The sequence below is a fragment of the Tachypleus tridentatus genome, chromosome 6 (assembly GCF_004210375.1).
Source record: "Tachypleus tridentatus isolate NWPU-2018 chromosome 6, ASM421037v1, whole genome shotgun sequence".
NCBI classification, from domain to species: Eukaryota; Metazoa; Arthropoda; class Merostomata; order Xiphosura; family Limulidae; genus Tachypleus; species Tachypleus tridentatus.
The window spans coordinates 124,025,093-124,046,766 of record NC_134830.1 but is presented as its reverse complement, the minus strand read 5'-3'; the positions used below and the strand labels follow the sequence as shown (position 1 = coordinate 124,046,766).

At 34.8% G+C, this 21,674-nt stretch overlaps 1 protein-coding gene and 1 long non-coding RNA gene across 3 annotated transcripts in view; both read right to left on the bottom strand.

The window, feature by feature from the left end:
* LOC143253541 (tyrosine-protein phosphatase 10D-like) overlaps positions 1-1,531 on the bottom strand; it is a 34,706-nt gene extending 33,175 nt beyond the window's left edge. Inside the window, 1 exon segment of the mRNA XM_076507591.1 lies at positions 1,487-1,531. The gene's annotated coding sequence lies outside the window, so the exon portion shown is untranslated.
* A 6,527-nt stretch (positions 1,532-8,058) lies between these two features.
* Positions 8,059-14,066, bottom strand: LOC143253552 (uncharacterized). Of its 2 annotated transcripts, none has more exons than XR_013029689.1 (3): positions 13,754-14,066; positions 13,061-13,508; positions 8,059-8,418 (listed from the first exon to the last, which is right to left on the bottom strand). It is a non-coding gene; the product is annotated as an uncharacterized LOC143253552 (long non-coding RNA). The 2 variants fall into 2 exon arrangements; XR_013029690.1 differs by lacking the exon at positions 8,059-8,418 and adding an exon at positions 8,419-8,618.
* Between the last annotated feature and the right edge of the window lie 7,608 nt (positions 14,067-21,674).

Below are 21,674 nucleotides of genomic sequence, written 5' to 3'. Positions count from 1 at the left end.
TTTCATACAAGTGAATACAGCCGGGTATATGGAATTTTTACTTTCTAATTATTGGTACTTATTTATTTTGTTTAAACCAAGTGATCTGGTTATCTGTTGCCAAGAAAAGTTGCAGTGATATCTTTTTGGCACATTTTTGAAGGTGGGCACAAGCTCAGCATAACCCAGAGAAAAACTGAGTTTATAACTGAATGTATTCAAGCAATATTTATTTCGATGAGATATGATGATCATTTATAACTAGAAGTATAAAAAATAAGATCGTTCAATTTACAATAGGCCCTTAGCAATAAAATATAAAGAGTGAGGAGTTTCGGTGATTCATTGTCAAACTTCAATAGTTAACCACGTGACAAACAAATAATTCTGCTATTATAATAATATGGTAATATAAAAACGCTTATTTGTTACACCACAGCATCCACGTGAGACTTAAAACATACAACTCAAATACTATAATATTAAACGTTGTCAATAACTGTAAATGCTTAAAACGTTTTATCGGACATGCTAGAGCACCAGTACACTTAAATTTTAACGTTTTCGTAATATTAACTTGCAAAAACGTGGCACGAATAACTCATTCGACAATTGGCATGCATCAATGTATCAGGTGCAACTACTATTAGCCTAAACCTGTTTATAAACTGGTCACCAGATCACCTTGGCCTACATTACGAAACCACTAAATTGAGCTCTAGTTCTTAGCAGCAAAATCTGGAAACCAAATTACGTCGATTAAAATCTATAAAAGCAGAATTAATGTGAAACGAAAAAATCACCTTCCTACTCTATATATTTATTAACATTTGGACATCGTCTCTAAATGACAATGTTAACAGCAGTTATCTCAAACGACACGTACCATTGCAGAAATGCTGTATTAATCCAGTTCTAACATTCCTACTTTAGTTTCTGGTATTTGACTGGATAACAGAATTAAGCTTTCATTGTTTACCAAAAATAATCTACTTCCATATTTCTATGTCCCATTCTACTTTTTAACAGAAACCACGTTTTCTGTAAAGAATACCTTTCTTGATATTGTAACTTGCGAGGAAAGTAACCAACATCTCCCACTCAACAGGTAAATACCGCTTCCAGAGTATTCGGATAAATTAAGACGTAGAGGGGGCTTACATTTATAACACTATTTATAAGTTTAATGCAAAATTATGTAATTCCTTTCCAGATGGAATGTTCAACTATTTTATTCTTACATTTAACATATGTTTTAAAGAGCCAAACTAATTACGATGTGCATGTCCAGTCTTAATTCAAACAATTCAGTTGCGACGTAACGGATAACGACGAACGCTTCAGCGTAGTGATAGAAGACGCTTTTAAGTATTTGAGTTATTCCAATCTCTTCATGATGATAAGAAACCCACTTAAAGTAAAAATGAATCTCAACATGACTGGTATGGGTATTAACACTTATCAAAAGTTCTCTACTTTATTTTAATAAAAGTTTTGACATCCATACCTGCAGTCTTGAGATAGATTTGTATTCCAGTTTCTGTGCTTTTATCACCTAACAAATAAGGGTTATGGATAATGTCTCATCAGGTTTTGGCAAAAAGGACAATGTTTCACCCAAATATTTTTTTTTATATAGTCTACCTTTTTTTTAAAAAAGGTTGTTACTTTTTTCTAACGTTTGTTTGTTTCAAATTAAGAACTTAATTATGCCAGGAAAATTACTTCAAAAGAGTGTTTGTTTCCAAGTAAGAATCTAATTACGTACGTAATTTGGTAATTATAGCTTGTATTTTTCAAGGTGAGAAATTACACATTGTTGCAAACAAAATCGGCACTTTGCTGTATAAAATGCGTCTCGTAAATAATTTAAAAATAAAATGTAAGATTTCTAGGTGACTGTTTTATTACTTGAATTGTTTGTTTTAAATTTCGTGCAAAACAACACAAGGGCTATCTGCACTCGTTTTTAAACAACGAATAGTAAGATTGACCTTGACATTATAACAACCTAATGACTGAAAGGGCGAACATGTTTGGTGGGACAAGTATTCGAACCCGCAGATTACGAATCGAGCTCCCTAACCACCTGGCCATACCAGACCTACTAACTGGAACAGAAGTTACGATAAATGCAGCAAACAAATTCATGTACAAGCACAGAGAAAAGTATCTTGTTAATAAAGACAATTATAAAATTAAACTCACATTTAACACAAACCAACAAATTCGCATCAGTAATCAGCAAAGTGAAATATCATTATTACAATAGTATGTAAGGTAATACCTAAGCGAGGCCTGGAGGTTAGGTGCTAACCAGCTCCCTCTTTATAGTCTATCAGTGCTAAAATAGGGATGAATACTTTGAACTTTGCGCAAAAGTGAAAACAAACCAATACCTAATTAGCAGACGAGAAATCTTAAATTAAAATTACCTAAACAATATCACTAATCACAGAAAATCATTCACAGTGGAAAGGAGAATAAAGTTAAGTACAATGTTCTACAGGCAGATACCGATTAACATCACTTATTCACAAATCAATTCTAGACAAAAAAAAAAGTAATTAATACAATATTTCTAGGCTAAACGCAAAATTATATGGATCGTTAACTTTTAAAACAAGATTCAATTTTATTACTCATCAGGATCACTTAACTTACCCTTAAATTAAAATTGTTTTAGCAAGATTACAGTAGTTAATCTACGAGATCTAGGACGTGGTCAAACACATCATTAAATGAGTTTGACCTCCTGAGTCCAAAACTTTAATTAGATCTCAATCAAATCGGTTAAAATATGACGGGGCTATGGGCTAAACTTTGTACTTGAAAAAAACAAACTCAGAGCCGTCATATGAGCAGTAAAAAATGATATTACCCTATAACCACACATACACACAAAAAATATATTTTAATATGTACACAATCCTTTATTTGTTGAATTTTGCACAAACACAAAAAATATATTTTAATATGTACACAATCCTTTATTTGTTGAATTTTGCACAAAGCTACTTCAGGGACTCTATGCACTAGCCATCACTAATCAAGGAGCGACAGCCTAGAAGGATGGCAGGTAGTTAATATTACCAACCTCAAACTATTCGACTACTTACTTTCTACCAACGAAAAGTGGGACTGGCAAAACATTATAACGCCCGAAAGGCTGAAAGGGTTGAGCATGTCTGATGACCCACAGATTACAAGTTGAGCGTTCTCGCCATCTGGCCAATATTATAGTAGTTCTTTCGTGAGTAGGTATTTTTAAAAGTATGTGAAATTAATTCAACGTTCAGTCTATGTGATAACAACAAATTACTTTAACATTTCAACTACTTCAAATACTTGTAATCTGCCTTGAACTGTTATAGGCCTACTTTACAAATGTTCAAAACTGTCTCCCAACAGTGTGACTAATGTAAATCAAACCGAAATATTTGCACTTTACTCTCTTGAAACAACTAAACTTCACACATATCTTATAATCTAACTTTGAATATACAGGACAGAAACTTGGCGTTACATCTATAGAACTTTCTCGGTCTTCTAGGCCTAGCTTTCTAAAAACCTTTGGATTCCAACGACATTATTAACACCAATATAACCATATCTAACAGTTAACTTACAAGGTTAAAAAGTTAGCTTACAACAACAAAAACAAATCGACCTACCACTTCAATATACGGGGAAGATATAGGGAGGCTCCCGGGGTTGACAAAAGGGTTAGATCGGAACGTCGACTTTTCAGGGGTTTTAAAAGTACATACCTAGTTTAACGTGATCAATTGTTCACCAGCTATGACAGACATACACGCAAGATAGAGACTTATAAAATAATGGTTTAGATATACATATCTATCACATAATTGAAACTGTCAGAATGAAAACCATATAATCTAGAACTCTCTAGAATAAATAAACAGGACATTCTAGAGGGAAGGACACTGCTTTCTGTCACAGTCACATGACGTTCTAGAGGGAAGGACGCTGCTTTCTGTCACAGTCACGTTTTTCCCGACATTTATAGCACGTATAGAGGACAGTATGTCTCTCTTTCATAGTCACAGTTCGTTCCTGGCATCTGTTCTGTAACAGGGATAAACGAAAGTATGTCTCTCTTTGACACAGTAAGAATTTGTTCCTGACGTATGTAGAAGGAGTAAGCGACAGTATGTCTCTCTTTGTCATAGTTACAGTTCGTTCCTGTAATACAGTTACAGGTCATTCCTGAGACCTGCGAGAAGTATAAGATACAGCCTATAGGGAAATGTTTTTCTTTGTTTTAACCAATATCCAGAAAGGTATCATTAATTCACACAAATGTTTGATCTGTTAGAAAAAAAATAAATAAACGGAGACATGGTTTAGAATCCCCAATGATTAGTTTCGAAAAGAAAACGGTTCACACTGTATACGTGGTTTAGAAGACGGAATGATTAGTTTCGAAAAGAAAACGGTTCACACTGTATACGTGGTTTAGAAGACGGAATGATTAGTTTCAAAAACAAAACGGTCCACGGACTTCAGTTAGACTAGAATTATTTTAGTAACTGACGCATGTAGAATACAAAATAAAACTTAAATCCGTTATCACTTTACAGACCCTTGGAGTTTGAATGAACAAACGGTAATGTTAACAGAAATCTAAGATGATGGAATTCTCAATGGAAGCGGCACCTGAAGTTTTTTAGGTAGTATTAAAGTAATCTATGAGACATTTTTCATTTGTTTATTTTCCATTTTATTAGTTATGTTTTTAAGTGCCAGTAATACTAAACATGGAGCGTGCGTATACCGATTTTATTTTGTTAATCATCCGTAACTCTACCAGCTTACCTTCAAATAGAAATTACTGTAATTATTTATTTAAGAATAAAAAGTGAAGGTGGCCAAAACAAATGTTATCTCGCACCCCCTGGAACGCTATCTTGCATCCCCAAGGGGTGCGAGCACCCTTGGTTGGGAACCATTGTTTTAGACCATAGCTTGTTTTCTTACAGGTAGATAATTAAAACCTTTCAGTCTTCGGTTCGTGTTCGAAATTACTCAAGGGAGATAGTACTAGGTTTGTAAATGATTCGAGTGAACTTATACTATGTTATATTATTCGGGAGAAATACTGAAAGAAGTGTAAACATGAAACATCATTGGTCCGTTATTCATGATGACGAAAAACCCACTTGAAAACCCGAAGACGATACCAGAAGGTGGAAACGTTTTTCTGCACTATTGTACCACATTAAAGTTTTAATACCCATACCAGCCGTCTTTAGAACACATTAGTTCCTTAGGCACAGACCATTGGTTACTACCTATGGAATCAGCTAATCATGCACACAGAACACTCTGTAAACCACACCAAATTGCATGATCCCACCTTAAGCCAGTGAAGCGATGTTTGTTTTGTTTTTGTTTATTTTTGAATATCGCGCAAAGCTACTCCAGGGCTATCTGCGCTAGCCGTCCCTAATTTAGCAGTGTAAGACTAGAGGGAAGGCAGCTAGTCATCACCACCCACCGCCAACTCTTGGGCTACTCTTTTACCAACGAAAAGTGGGATTGACCGTCCGAAACATTATAACGCCCCCACAGTTGTAAGGACAAGCCTGTTTGGTGTGACGGCTGGGAGGGCGAGCATGTTTGGCGCGACTCACCCCGCGAACCCAGTGTAGCGACCCTCAGATTACGAAGCGCACGCCTTAACGCGCTAGGTCATACCAGGCCCCTTTTTAAGTGCAAATACAAAAACTAAGTTTTGGCAGTATGACTTTCAAGACACGACTGTAAAGACTAAACTGCCCTCTACTCTTGTTTACTAAAACCGACAGTAAAATCTGATCTCATCATAAACACCGCTTTATGTTTCTTCTTTTTTAAATCCAAAATCGACTGTAAAATTACAACTAAAAACACTGCCCTCTATCAGCCATTCCACTAATTTGCTAAAACAGAAAATACAATACTTCCAGGACATCAACTGTTGAAATCCAATTAAAACATTCTCTGAACATTGTACTGCATGCTAATAACCTTGTATTTGTGTAACTTATTCACACTGTATGTACCAAACCAGATTATTTGGACTGTACTTTAATGTTTGTTTTGTGCAACTTTAATAAGTGTGTATTTTACACTGGGAGTGTCCAAGAAGTATCACGCGGAATCGATGTATTCCGAACATTTTCGAGAACCTATGACAAAAGTCGATTGGTTGTTGTATTGCTAAGCCTATAGACAGAAGTTTCATAAAGTGTGTGTTTTTCTTATAGCAAAGCCACATAGGGCTATCTGCTCAGCTCACCGAGGGGAATCGAACCCCTGATTTTAGCGTTGTAAATCTGGAGACATACCGTTGTACTAGCGGGGGGCCAGAAGTTTCAATTTGTTCGTTATAATTGGACTTGAAGGAGTATAAAGGCAATTCGGGCTCAAATTTGTACATAAATATCTAAGGTGCAGAGAAACTAATAAAACAGTGTCCGAATAGAGGAAAACTATTTTTTAGACCTTGGATAATGAAACTGTAGCAACATTTCCAAAGTAACTTACCAATCGGAATAATTTGATGCAAGCTTTCAGCATGGAAGGAAAATTCTAACGAACTTCTTCCCACACATGTGCAGAATTTCAAACATTACGAAAATTCGCGGTAAAATTCATACATATTAATAATTTTACATTCTTTAATTTGGTTGATCCAACAGAATACTAAACACAGGTGTCTTTTCATGTCCAAACCTCATTCAGTATTTACACCTTTAATTAAATTATAGTCGTTTATTTATTCACATATACTTAACTTAATTTTACACATTTTTATAGTGGCTGGAGTAAGGGGTCGTTGTAAAGAGCTACATAAACATTAGTCGACGAAACGAGTTGTCTGTGTAAAAAAGCTACATAAATATTAGTCAAGGTGACATGAGTACATTTGATTTTAACAATCTTAGATAAACATTGGTGAAACTGACATGATATGGGGCATATAAACAGTACACGGTAGGTTAAACAACTAATTACAATCTAACCTAAAGTGCCCGGCATGGCTAGGTGGGTTTAGGCGTTCGACTCGTAACCTGAGGGTTGCGGGTTCGAATCCCCGTCGCACCAAACATGCCCGCCATTTCAGCCGTGGGGGCGTTATAATATGACGGTCAATCCCACTATTCGTTGGTAAAAGAGTAGCCCAAGAGTTAGCGGTGGGTGGTGATGACTAGCTGCCTTCCCTCTAGTCTTACCCTGCTAAATCAGGGATGGCTAGCGCAGATAGCCCTCGTGTAGCTTTGCGCGAAATTAAAAACAAACAAATAAACAATCTAACCTAAACAAAAGCGAAACCGACAGGATATCTGGTGTATACACATTGCACGGTTGATCCATCAAATAGTTACCTGGTTCACAATTTCCTTAATTTGTATTTACGTTATAATTGTACCACTGTATAACACATGGGCGTGGACCTTCGTGATATAGTGTTTTATGGGCGTATGCTATCAAAGCATAGAGACGTCGTAGGGAGTTCCGCACATTCGATTGTCAGTATCCAAAAATTCTAGGTATATAATACGTCAAGATGTCCACTAATACAGTTTATATTGAAGTCAAAGGTATAAACTCAGCTAACTGAAAGCACTGTCATTTACTTTGTTTTACTGCGGCCAAAAGCAAACCTACAAGTAACTACAGACTCTGCCCTCTACTGTTCTATACTAGCTACTTATAATGCAGCTAATAAAATGGTTTTACATATAATTTAGTTGTGAAATTTTTTTTATGAATAAGTAACTTACTATCATATGATCGTCTTCACAAATATATTAGTTGTTATAACAAAACTTGGAATATTCCGTATTTCCCGGCCTCGAAAACGCAGAGTAAATTTTTGACACTTATTTTGGGGTAAAAATAGCGTATTCGACGCCGGAAAATAAGGTAATTGTTGGATGAACTGATAAACTTAAGACATAATTATAAAAGTAACTTTATTTAAAGATGTAAACGTGCGTGTTACACATTTTATTAATGTTAATTACTGAACAGGAATTGAACCAGAAAATAACCTTAAACCCTAATTTTTTTTTTTTTTTTAATATGGAGGTGAAGGGGTATTATTGCATAAGTACCAAAATATCTTGCAGAAAACATTTTAGTTTATGTATAATTTAATAAACACTTTATAAGCATTGGTTTTCACGCAAAATATCTTATTTTATAATTACAGAGAACTTCAGCAAAATTGTACTTAAAAGAAAAAAAGAGAGACAATTATCCAATGATTTACATAACTCGTTTATACTCTCGTCACCTTTCCTGTAATCAAAAGATAGCGTTGACAGAAATATGTACAAACACAACAGACGTCTGTTTAAAATGTACCACACAAGTCGGACGGGTTGGACGGCAACTTTTCCTGACCTCGATTTAACGAAACACCACCTTTACGGGAAATGTTTATTTTTTAGTGAACAGTAATACAGAGCACGTGAGTAAAGCTATAGTGACACGACCAACTATACTGGTAACAACGAACCTTTTGGACAATTAACTAAATGTTGTATACAGGACAATAAGCCTCGTACTGACAGCGTAACACATCAGAAACGAGAGTCACACATCACTGATTTATAGAGGGCGGGCTGGGTAAGAAAAGAAAACGTTTAATTATTACTCCGCGAGTCAAACTCGTTTCTTTGCAGAGAACAAGCATGAACAAACGTTTGGCGACAATGTATCAAGATGTATATATAATGTATATATAAAGTATATATAAAAATGTTTCTTACAATCTATAGCTTAAAACCAATCACATGTGTTGCTGAAATTCAAACCATGGATGGTTGAATAATTTTAACACTGAAATATGGCAAATTCTTCCATTTGTCAAACATCGTTTAACTACAAAAGATGCTTCTTAACTAATTACAAAATTTTGTTATCGATACAAATAACATTCTTTGTGAGTTAGGCTTACGTGTTTCCAAAATAACAGAAATGAGATTAAGGTGTATCAGAACACCACATCTGCTTTGCCCAGATAACCCAAAATTATACTGGTATATCAATGAACTAAATAGTTCATGCCCTAAATACTTAAAAATCGAACTCCAGTGTTCTGTAAGATACAACTCCCGATACGTAATGAAGAGTCAGGTGTTTTCAGAAGGTACATGTTCTTTCTCCGCAAAAATAAAAATGGTCGAGATTTCCTTACTTTGCATCGAACTACTTAATTTGAAGAACGCTACATCCGCATACAGCTACAACTCTAAAATTGCCATAAAGGTTTTATGAACCTATTATCTCCCTCAACAATGATATAACCACAAACAGCTATAATGTTATACTACAACCTAAGTTAGAATAATGCATTGTATTACCCGACGTTTACCCAAGTTACAATAATATATTCTAACACTTATTGCTATACTTGTGATACAATACAAGATGCTATGTTAACTAACTTTCTGGACCAGCCCAGATTTGTTTATCAAGCATAACAAACAAATTGTCTTATTACGCATGAAATATGGGGTAGCAGCGTATGGAGACACGTTAATCAAATTAAATCGGCAAGTGAAATATCCAATGTGAACAGAGCTATGCCAAACATGTGGCCTAATTTCGCTTTTCTTTCATTCTACGTGGCCAACAAATTGAAAAGATAAATATTTAATTGTAAAGTAAGACGGCGAGTGTTTTATGTACAACCACTGTCTTTTGAATATAATTAGTTAGTTGAATTTACTTCCTTGCGGTACTATTAAAGGATTTGACATATACACTGCTGGCCAAAATATTAAGGCCAATTAACATAAAGAAAAATATGCATTTTGCGTTGTTAGACTCAACCACTTATTTGAGTACAACTTCGAAAGATGAAAATAAGAAACGGGAAAATAAAAATAAAATACTTTTTTAGCATTTAATATGGAAAATGTGAACACTATGAAATTAGACTAAATACAAGCTGGTCAAAAGATTAAGACCAAACCAAAAAGAAGTCCTAAACAGTGTCAACAAGATGTCTTAGTAGCGAGTTGCACGGTCGTCATTGCGAATGACTGCAAACATTCGCTTTGGCATGGTTGATATAAGCGTTTGCAGAAGGCTGGCTAGAATATTATTCCAAGTGGTGAAGATGGCTTTACAAAGATCATGCACTGTTTGGAATTGACGTCCATTTCTATAGACTTCCCTTGCCATACACTCCCAAACATTTTAAATGGGGTTTAGTTCGGGAGAACACGCTGGATGGTCCAAAAGAATCACGTTATTCGCCATGAAAAAGTCCTGTGTCCTGCGGGCATTGTGAATTGCAGCGTTGTCCTTCTAAAAGATCAAGTTATTTCCACACAAGCGAGGGCCTTCAGTCAATAAGGATACTTTCTCCAACATGCCAATGCAGCCAGCTGCTGTTTGATGCCCCATTATAACCTGAAGCTCCATTGTTCCATGGAAGGAGAAAGCGCCCCAGATCATGATGGAACCTCCTCCACTGTGTCGTGTAGAAAATGTCTCTCGTGGGTTATCCTTATTGTGCCAGTAACTTTGGAAGCCATCTGGACCGTCCAGGTTAAATTTTTTTCTTATCAGAGAACAAAATCTTCCACTTTTCAACGTCCCATGTTTGGTGCTTCTGAGCAAATTTTAGCCGAGCTGTTTCATGGTGTGGAAGGAGGCGTGGCCTTTGAAGACGGTTACGGTGTTTAAAGCCTGAATGGTGAGATTGGGCATAATAAAACTGCTGTTGCAAAAAAAAAATTCTTAAAAGCCCTTGAGGGATATGGAGCGAGAATTTCAAGTGGTCGGCTCAAGAAACTTTCGCCGGCGTTGAACAGGAGGATTCGAGCGGTTGTCCGGCAAGATACCTACCGATCGTCGAACCAGATTACGGCCCTTACGGACGCAGAATGGAGCTCAAGAACAATAAGACGGCATCTACGAGAGAAAGGCTTTAAAAACCGTAAACGTCTTCAAAGGTCACGCCTCCTTCCACAATACCAAACAGCTCGGTTAAACTTTGCTGAGAAGCACCAAACATGGGACGTGGAAAAGTGAACAAAGGTTTCACGTTTTGTTCTCTGATGAGAAAAAAAAAATAACCTGGATGGTCCAGATGGCTTCCAACGTTACTGGCACGATAAGGATATCCCACCGGAGACATTTTCTACGCGACACAGTGGAGGAGGTTCCATCATGATCTGGGGTGCTTTCTCCTTCCATGGAACAACGGAGCTTCAGGTTATAAAGGGGTGTCAAACAGCAGCTGGCTGCATTGGCATGTTAAAGAGAGCATCCTTATTGACTGAAGGCTTTCGCTTGTGTAGAAATGATTGGATCCTTCAGCAGGACAACGCTGCAATCCACAATGCCCGCAAGACAAAGGACTTTTTCATGGCAAATAACGTGATTTCTTTTGAACCATCCAGCGTGTTCGCCCGAACTGAACCCCACTGAAAATGTTTGGGGGTGAATGGCAAGGGAAGTCTATGGAAATGGACGTCATTTCCAAACAGTGCATGATCTTCGTGTTTGTTTGTTTTTGAATTTCGCGCAAAACTACCCAAGGGGTATCTGCGCTAGCCGTCCCTAATTTAACAGTGTAAGACTAGAAGGAAGGCAGCTAGTCATCACTACCCACCGCCATCTCTTGGGCTATTCTTTTACCAACGAATAGTGGGATTCACCGTCACATTATAACGCCCCCACGGCTGAAAGAGCAAGCATGTTTGGTGCGACCGAGATTCGAACCCGCGACCTTCGGATTACGAGTCGAACGCTTTAACCCACCTGGCCATGCCGGGCCTGATCTTCGTGAAGCCATCTTCACCATTTGGAATAACATTCCAGCCAGCCTTCTGCAAACGCTTATGTCGACCATGCCAAAGCGAATGTTTGTAATCATTCGCAATGACGGCCGTGCAACTCACTACTGAGACCTCTTGTTGGGCATTTCTTACCCAGTTTGGGACTTCTTTCTGGTATGGTCTTAAACTTTTGACCAGCTAGTATTTAAACTAATTTCATAGTGTTCACATTTTCCCTATTAAATGCTAAAAAAGTATTTTATTTTTATTTTCCCTTTTCTTATTTTCATCTTTCGAAGCTTTACTCAAATAAGTGGTTGTGTCTAACAACGCAAAATGCACATTTTTTTTTTTATGTTCGTTGGCCTTAAGATTTTGGGCACTTGTGTATTCATAACAGTTAACGGTAAATAACATGTAACACAGGAACAACATAAACTTAATTATTTTGTTTGTATATTATTATCTCATCATAAAGCTTTAGTTATAGTATTACTACATAAGCATACATCTTCTATTTGTAGTGTATATATTATTTGATAGTTAATGTTTAACCTAAAAACCAAACAATACAACATCGTCACTTTATACTAAACACCAAGCAGTGCAACATCGTCACACTAAACCAATAAAACATCGTCACGTTATGTCAAACCAAATATTTATTTGGGAGCATTACACAAAGCACACTAGATGCCGGGGCAGTTGGTTATTGGTCTGATAACGGCTAATAAAATTAACTGTCATGGTTTATAATAATAAATAATCTGTTTAATGTTTATATATTTAAACACTTAATATGCTAACAATTATTTATAAATAACAGGTTCGTCTGTATAATGACAGAAAAGTCGTTGTTCCAAACTTGAATTTATTTATTTTTTTATTCTTGCATAGTTTAATAAATAAACTTAGAATTCCGAAAATTATTTAATCTCGAAGTTAAGGGAGGCCCAGTTCAGTCTACATTTTGATCAACATGTGTTATTTCATTGCTTGTCAGTAAACCTGAACACCAGTTAACCAACGAGATAAGCTGAACATGTATTATAGTGTAAAATATCAAAATTGGATGTGTGTATAGAGTTTACGCCAGAATGGTATTTATCTGCTACAAATTATGTGGTTGTGGTGTTCGGTATCGAAAAACTACCATTCCTTACTTGTGTTGCGGTTTACGCTAACGTCCTTATTGTCGAATGTTTATCAAATGTAGCATTTGTAAAATTTTCAACAATATTGATAAATTAAAGGATATAAAATGCACTTACTAATAAAATCTGCAAACACAACAAAATTAATCCAACTGTAATTTTGTTCAGAGAGAAGAATCCATATCGAAGCCTTTTCAACATGATGCTCAGCTAACCCTAATATTTCAGCAGGCCAGTTTCTCCCAAAATTTTCTCATTTCAGATTTGTTTGACACAAAAAAGCACGACAAAACCAATTATAATGGTAGAATTAAAATGTTCTTGGTTTAAAAACACAAAAATACTGTCATTTCACACATCTCTGAAACTATATGGTTAGTAGAAACAAAGGTTTTTGGTTCTACGTGGTTGTCATAAAGTTTAACAGACAGCAATTCTAGCCCATAGATACAAATGATTGTTAGATTTTCATCATCACTAGTTGTCCAGAGCAAGGCCAGAACCAAGGTTGCTTACAAGGTCATCTGATATAAGCAAGAAAAAGGGTTGCTTTAAACAAGGTCATCTGAAATAAAGAGAATCAGTTTATGATTTCCTTTTTTGTATAAATTCATTTCGTCATTTGAACTTTACAAACTAGCAAACATTGTTAGCCAAAATATCGCAAGTCTTTGTCATAATAAAAAGTCAATAAAATGTTTTAAAATGATTTTTATTACAATATACTAGAAAACTTTTCATTTATCTGATATTAACGAAACTTAATAAATATAGAAAGGTACGTTGCCAAACATATGGTAAATAACTTACTTTCTACTTCCAACAACGATTTCGAGAAACCATGAACAGGATAACGGAAAACTAGGTAAGAGAAATCATTGACAGCTGTCTAACCAAGTAAAAGTTGGTTCTTAAGTTACAAGAAACTTAATCCGCAAAGTACATCAGAACCAAATCAAAAATATCTTTAACGCTGGCTATATAACATACTCAAGATCTGTAGTTTCGTCTGTTTTAACCTGGTAACATCAACACTTTATTTACGAAACAAATTCAAACCTTTCACTACCCTCGCCGCAACTTGGCCCACTTATTCACTCACCACGCTACATTCCAACACGTTATATGCCTCAGGTGGCTCGTGTTCTCCACTTGGCATCTACTTTTCAAACGCCATCTTTTGTCAAACAAACAAATGAGTGTTGTACAAAATTAATAATAAAACATCATTTTTGTTGTTTGGTTCATTTCTCTACGAATATCAGTTGCAAAGACGTAAATGTACGTAAAGTAATGTTAATCACAAATGTATAAGAACAGACAATGAAGACAGCTGAAAGAATCAAACATGTTTCTGTGTGCACGTATTACACCATCAGAGAAATTTGTAAACAAAAATGGTAAAGCACAGGTATGGGTGAGGACGGTTTCAGTAGGAAACTCACTTGATATAAGTATGTGTATATAACACCTCACCCTTGTCATTCAACATGAGTACAAACAGTTTTTAACAGTTTAAAAACATGTTCAAGAAATAAGTGATAAAGATAACAGACCATAAACTACATTATACAGTCAAAACAGAGAGTTAACATAAACTATAAACTTCATTATACAGTCAAAACAGAGAGTTAGCATAAACTATAAACTATATTATATAATCAAAACAGAGAGATAACACAAACTATAAATTAAACTACATTATACAGTCAAAACAGAGAGTTAACACAAACTATAAATTAAACTACAATACATTATACAGTCATATGAGAGAATTAACATAAACTATATCATAAGTCAAAACAGAGAGTTAATGTAAACTATAAACTACATTATACAGTCAAAACAGAGAGTTAGCATAAACTATAAACTACATTATATAATCAAAACAGAGAGATAACACAAACTATAAATTAAACTACATTATACAGTCAAAACAGAGAGTTAACACAAACTATAAATTAAACTACATTGTACAGTCATATGAGAGAATTAACATAAACTATATCATAAATCAAAACAGAAAGTTAACATAAACTATAAACTACACAATGTAGTCAAAACAGCGAGTTAACATAAACTATAAACTACATTATACAGTCAAAACAGAGAATTAACATAAACTATAAACTACACAATATAGTCAAAACAGAGAGTTAACATAAAATATAAACTGCATTATAAGTTAAAACAGAAAGATAACACAATCTATAAACAACATTATACAGTCAAAACAATGAGATAACACAAACTATAAACTACATTATACAGTCAAAAGAAAGAATTAGCATAAACTATAAACTACATTACACAGTGAAAAGAGAGAATTAACATAAACTATAAACTACATTATACAGTCAAAACAGAGAGATAATATAAACTATAAACTGCATTATACAGTCAAAACAGAGAGATAACACAAATTGTAAACTATAAGAGTATAGTCAAAACAGAGAATTAACATTAAGGTAAGTAAGTAACAGGACAGATCAAATCAAAATTAACATTAAGGTAAGTAAGTAACAGGACAGATCAAATCAAAATATGTACTTATGAATCAGTGAATGAACAAGTGATAAAGTCTGTATTAATGGTAAATATGATAAAATGATCTTTTATGGATACCCAGGGTTCACTTTTGTCACGTTAAAAATTAATTGCATACTATTATTAGATGAGTTTTTTCATAAGTTGAGTTGAAATGTATGTTTAACTCCGTTACTACGATTCAAACTTTTCTTCATAAATTAATAATGAAATTTATTTCGTCAACGATCCTGTGTGCTTTGTGAATTCTGTTACCTAACGTGAGAGGACGCTTATAGAGGTTCTAAAGAACACTAGGCTAACGTAAGAATAAAACGAATAATTGTTGATATAAATAACATGACGCCATCGTAAGTTTGCCAGACAGGCTGACCCTACCCAGTTAAACGTAATTCTACAAATATAAGTATAAATTGGTAACCTCCCACCACATGTTTAGTATCCAATCAAAGCTTTGAAACTTTATCTGCAAACTATAAACCCTCTAAAAAGATAAACCTAAAAATTGTGTGTGGAGCGAAGAATAACACTAGTTCCTGAATCTGACTAATCCTGAATAGGCTTACAGGTCTCTACCATTTATAAATGAAAATAATCGTCAAGAAATTAGATTGTATAAATCAGTTCGAGTATTATTGCACCTGCTAGCTGACCGTGTTCAAGTTCTTGACGCAAAGAATTAAACATTACTTATAGCAAAATATCATATTTTAATTCGATACAAGAAGGCACCTATGAATAACAGTCAAAATACTGCTAAACTTTTATATATAATAATACGTTGTAACTTTTTTTTTGCTTTTTATTGTTTTAACATCTAATCGTATTATTGAGTAATAAGGGTTTATTAGATGAGACCTAGTTCTAGTTATATCTAACTGATATCGTAGACCCAAGCAGTGGCAGATATAAGGGTGGATAGTAGGGTGGCTGGCTACCCACATTTTTATATTGTTTTAAAAAATCTTATGTCACATTTTTGAAAGTGGGTTATTTTATGACTACTTGATAATTTATTATACGTGTAATTAAAGGTTGTGAGCTGACAAACCATTATCTATATGGAAGACTGAGTCACTAACATATTTAATTGGATAATACTTCGGATCAGTAAAGTATGTCTAACAAACTATCAGTTAAGCGTCTAAAGCAACATTGTCTTTCCTATTTCCATTTTGGTCAAAGCAATATCCAAGACCTGATGAATCAGACAACTGCAAGACAGTCTTATGAAGTAAGTATTTCATTTTTACAATTAAAAGACACCATATTAATTACAGATATTGTATCTATACTTAATGAAAGCATCTCAATAGATGTGAGTGACGCAGAGAAAGCAGAATTTATGGAACTTTCCTAAAAACCTCCCTCACATTACAAAGTTGACAATAAAACGCTCAAAATAGAACAAAAATTTAAGACTATTGTTTATCAATCGACATGACTTCATGACTACAAGTGGCTTATTTACAGTAATCACACTAATTACAAATGTGGTTAGTGTCTTGTGTCCTATTTTTACAAAAATTTAGAAAAAAAACAAAACTTCGATGTTTTCGAGAAGACGCCATTCAGTAACTTCAGTAAGGCCAAAGATTAACCGAGCAATCATGAATCAAAGAACTATTGCAAAGGAAAGCATTCAGTATACATCCTACAATAAATCTCAAGCGCGTGATCCGGGACTTCGAATCAATTCAATTAATGTTGACAATGTAAAAAATATTAAACAAATGCTTCCAACCATAGTTGACACCGTTATAGTTTGTGCTAGGTAGTAAATAGGTTTACGGGGAGTGTCGAGATGACAAGGTCGAATACACAAACAAAGGTCCCTGATCACAACGAAGATAATCTTATTGCGCTAATTCCTCTTATGTCCACGCACAACCCAACTTTTAAAAAACACCTCTTTTCTGACGCCCAAAATTCCATGTAATACGTAAGACAGTAGAAAATGAAATAATACAAATAACTGCAGATAGAATTCGTGACCGTTTTCGAATGTGTCTCTGTGCATGTCTTTAGTACGTAATAATAGCGAATGAAACCTCTTCTAATGAGGGTGAAATTCTTTCAGTTTTCCTGTGAATTTTAGATCTACCTGGACAGAAGTCTAAAAAACATAAAGTTAAAAAGGAGTACAAGTATACGTCATGACATTCACACCAAATGTTGATTACCAAGGATGTATACTTCGCTCTCTAAATATAGCAATAAACCATGATTGTGACGTATCTCCCATCCGAAATATGATGGATTCTTGTCGACAGTCATTTTAATTCTTTAATAATTTACCTAAACACCAAACGTTCTTTCAAAATTTCGTTATCGCTCTTACTCATGAGATTAAGAAAAAAATTCGAAAACCTCTGCAAAACGCGATGGATAGATTGGCTCACCGCTTTCGATAAACCTGAAGAAACTCATGTCTACATTGTCAATATGTCAGCTCTTTAGAGACCCAGATATTTACACAGAAGGAGAGGGCTGGAGTTGGGATTCAGAGGTAAACAAATTATCTACATTTACTGATTTTGAGCACATATTCAGTTTTATAATCACAAAGAAAGATTTTGGAACCAGTTAGAACCAACATATCTAACTGTATCGTGTTTTCAAGGAAGAATAATTAAAATTTATTTTAGTTTTTAAAAACTAGATCAGATGATTTATTTTATGCAGTTCTTTGTGTATCTGTTCGTGATTGGTTTCCACTGTTTACGCCAAAGCCAATGAATTGGTACGGCCTGTTGATTTTGAATAAAAATGTCCCATAATTAGATGCATCATTCCAGTAGTCCTGCGACAAGCATCCCTGATTACTACAAATACGCCATGATAGTTCTTTTTCTCGATGTAACCTCTGAAGAATGGAGGCCACGCCTTGAAAAAAACATGCTCATTGCCAGATTTCATCATAAAGAACTATGATGAACTTCAAGCACTGACAAATCTATTACTCAAAAATGGCAGTTTGTTCTTCCACGTCCATCTGCCTTCACCAATGAGTTACTTAGACTACATCAGCTTTGAAAGGATAGTTAAATCAACAATGAATCTGTGATACAACTCAATCTACTGATGAAATATTCTTCTGAAACGTCAGATAGTTATTTTGTGTTTTAGTGTGAACGTTCATTCTCTTGTGTTCATCACATCTGCACTCCACCAAGTTTTCTGGTGGGCTAATCTGATATGTGCGTGATAGCAGCTGTGTGCTGTAATACTGTTATTTCACTGCATCCTCGTTGAATACAGGCACAATCCCTGTTTTAACAATTAGAATAAATTCTTCCTTGGTTGGAACTACATGCTGTCATAAACTATTATATTTGTGTTTTGGTTTCTGTTAAAGTGCTTGTTAAAACTTGTATATATATATATATAATAAATTCATGTGTATTTATCCAATGCTTAATCGCAGTGTTTCAATCATAAAGTTGTTTATTTATTCTAAATAAATAATTAATTTCCCACACTACTTAATTATAAATTAAAATAGAATATATAATCTTTATAAAGATTCACAAAATTTCAACAATGTTTTGTTTATATATATATTTGTAAATGTTTTCATTGCCATCCCTCCAGCAAAATCATAGAACCGCCACCACAGTGTCATGTGATAGTTACATTGAGTGAGAAGAGTAAATTACATAGGCCCAGTTCTACTTCTTGTTAATTTATACATTACGACCCGTGGTTTCTTCATGTAATCGTATTATTGAGTAAAAAAGAGTTTACTAGGTAGGGTCCTCAATACCACTAAGTGCTCTATGTTTAAGTTTTCACAGGGAGCTTAGTTTAATCAATCTAAGTGACCTTGCTGTTTACTATACGTGTGGGTTCGGCATGGCCAGGTGGGTTAAGGTGTTCGACTCGTAATATGAGGATCTCGGGTTCGAATCCCTGTCGCACCAAACATTCTCGCCCTTTCAGCCATGGGAGCGTTATAATGTAATAGTCAATCCCACTATTCGTTGGTAAAAGAGTAGCCCAAGAGTTGGCGGTGGGTGGTGATGACTAGCTGCCTTTCTTCTAGTTTTACACTGCTAAATTAGGGATGGCTAGCACAGATAGTTCTCGGGTAGCTTTGGGCGAAATTAAAAAAAACTACACGTGTGACATGGACGAAAAAGTGTCGGGTGAGTTATTTTATACCGAGTTTTTAATTAAGAAAAACAGGTTTAAAGAAACGTCTCAGTAGAATTCAGATGGTAATATTTTGTCATCAGTATTATGATTTGGTGTCTTAGCTCCTAAGACCGATGGAGTGTTTCTTCAGTATAAAGAAGAAGAAACTTATATTTTGTTTTACTTATCTTGATGTCTATTTTCTTCAGACTCAGAAGTTTCTTCCATCTTGAAATTCTGAGATTTTAAATATTCTGTGATGTTTGTAACCAGTTCACCAGAATGTCTAAAAATGGACTGCTGCAGGATTTTAATCCTCAATGTGTGTTTATTTTCATTATTATAAATTATTTTCATGATGATAGTAGAAAAGTTATTTTCTTGTTTGTTTGTTTTGAATTTCGCACAAAGCTACTCGCGGGCTATCTGTGCTAGCCGTTCGTAATTTAGTGGCCCGGCATGGCCTAGCGCGTAAGGCGTGCGACTCGTAATCCGAGGGTCGCGGGTTCGCGCCCGCGTCGCGCTAAACATGCTCGCCCTCCCAGCCGTGGGGGTGTATAATGTGACGGTCAATCCCACTATTCGTTGGTAAAGAATAGCCCAAGAGTTGGCGGTGGGTGGTGATGACTAGCTGCCTTCCCACTAGTCTTACACTGCTAAATTAGGGACGGCTAGCACAGATAGCCCTCGAGTAGCTTTGTGCGAAATTTCCAAACAAACAAACCGTAATTTAGTAATGTAAGACTAGAGGGAAGGCAGCTAGTCATCACCACCCACTGTCAACTCTTGGGTTACTTTTTTACCAACTAATAGTGGGATTGACCGTAACATTATAACACCCCCACGGCTGAAAGGGCGAGCGTGTTTGGTGCGATGGGGATACGAACCCGCGACCCTCAGATTACGAGTCGCACACCTTAACACGCTTGGCCATACCGGGCCAGTTATTTTCTAGAAGGAACACGAATATTTGAAACTATTTAAGCGACACATGGTGGCAAGTGCAAGTCCTTTCACAATGTGATTTTTTTGAAAACACTACTTCAAAAATACACAAATATTTCAGTATCTGCTGAGAAAGAAATCTAAAACAATAGTTTACCTTTAGAAAACCAATTACAATTCTCACTCCACAATTAATTTTATATTATTTACTAAATAATGAAATCTAGAAACAGAAATAAAAACATAAAAATAGTGGTTTTTCTGGTTGTGTTGTGGTCCATATTCTATGCTAGTAAGCCACAGTTAAAGAATATTTGTCTTTAGATATAGACACAATTTTGTAATTATAAAATGTTGGGATAGTGTTTAGATACAGACACAATTTTATAATTATATAATGGTACAGTGATTAGATAAACACATAATTTTGTAATTATATAATGTTGGTATAATGTTCAGATAAACACATAATTTTATAATTATATAATGTAGGTGTAGTGTTTAGATGAACACATAATCTTATCATTATATAATGTTGGTATAGTGTTCAGATAAACACATACTTTTATAATTATATAATGTAGGTGTAGTGTTTAGATGAACACATAATCTTATCATTATATAATGTTGGTATAATGTTCAGATAAACACATAATTTTATAATTATATAATGTAGGTGTAGTGTTTAGATGAACACATAATCTTATCATTATATAATGTTGGTATAGTGTTCAGATAAACACATACTTTTATAATTATATAATGTAGGTGTAGTGTTTAGATACAGACACAATTTTATAATTATATAATGTTGGTATAGTGTTGAGATACAGAAACAATTACATAATGTTAGTGTAGTGTTTAGATACAGACACAATTTTATAATTATATAATGTTGGTATAGTGTTGAGATACAGAAACAATTACATAATGTTAGTGTAGTGTTTAGATACAGACACAATTTTATAATTATATAATGTTGGTGTAGTGTTTAGATACAGACACAATTTTATAATTATATAACGTTAGTGTAGTGTTTAGATATAGACACCATTTTATAATTATATAATGTTGGAATAATGTTTTAAAAACTCTGAGGAGG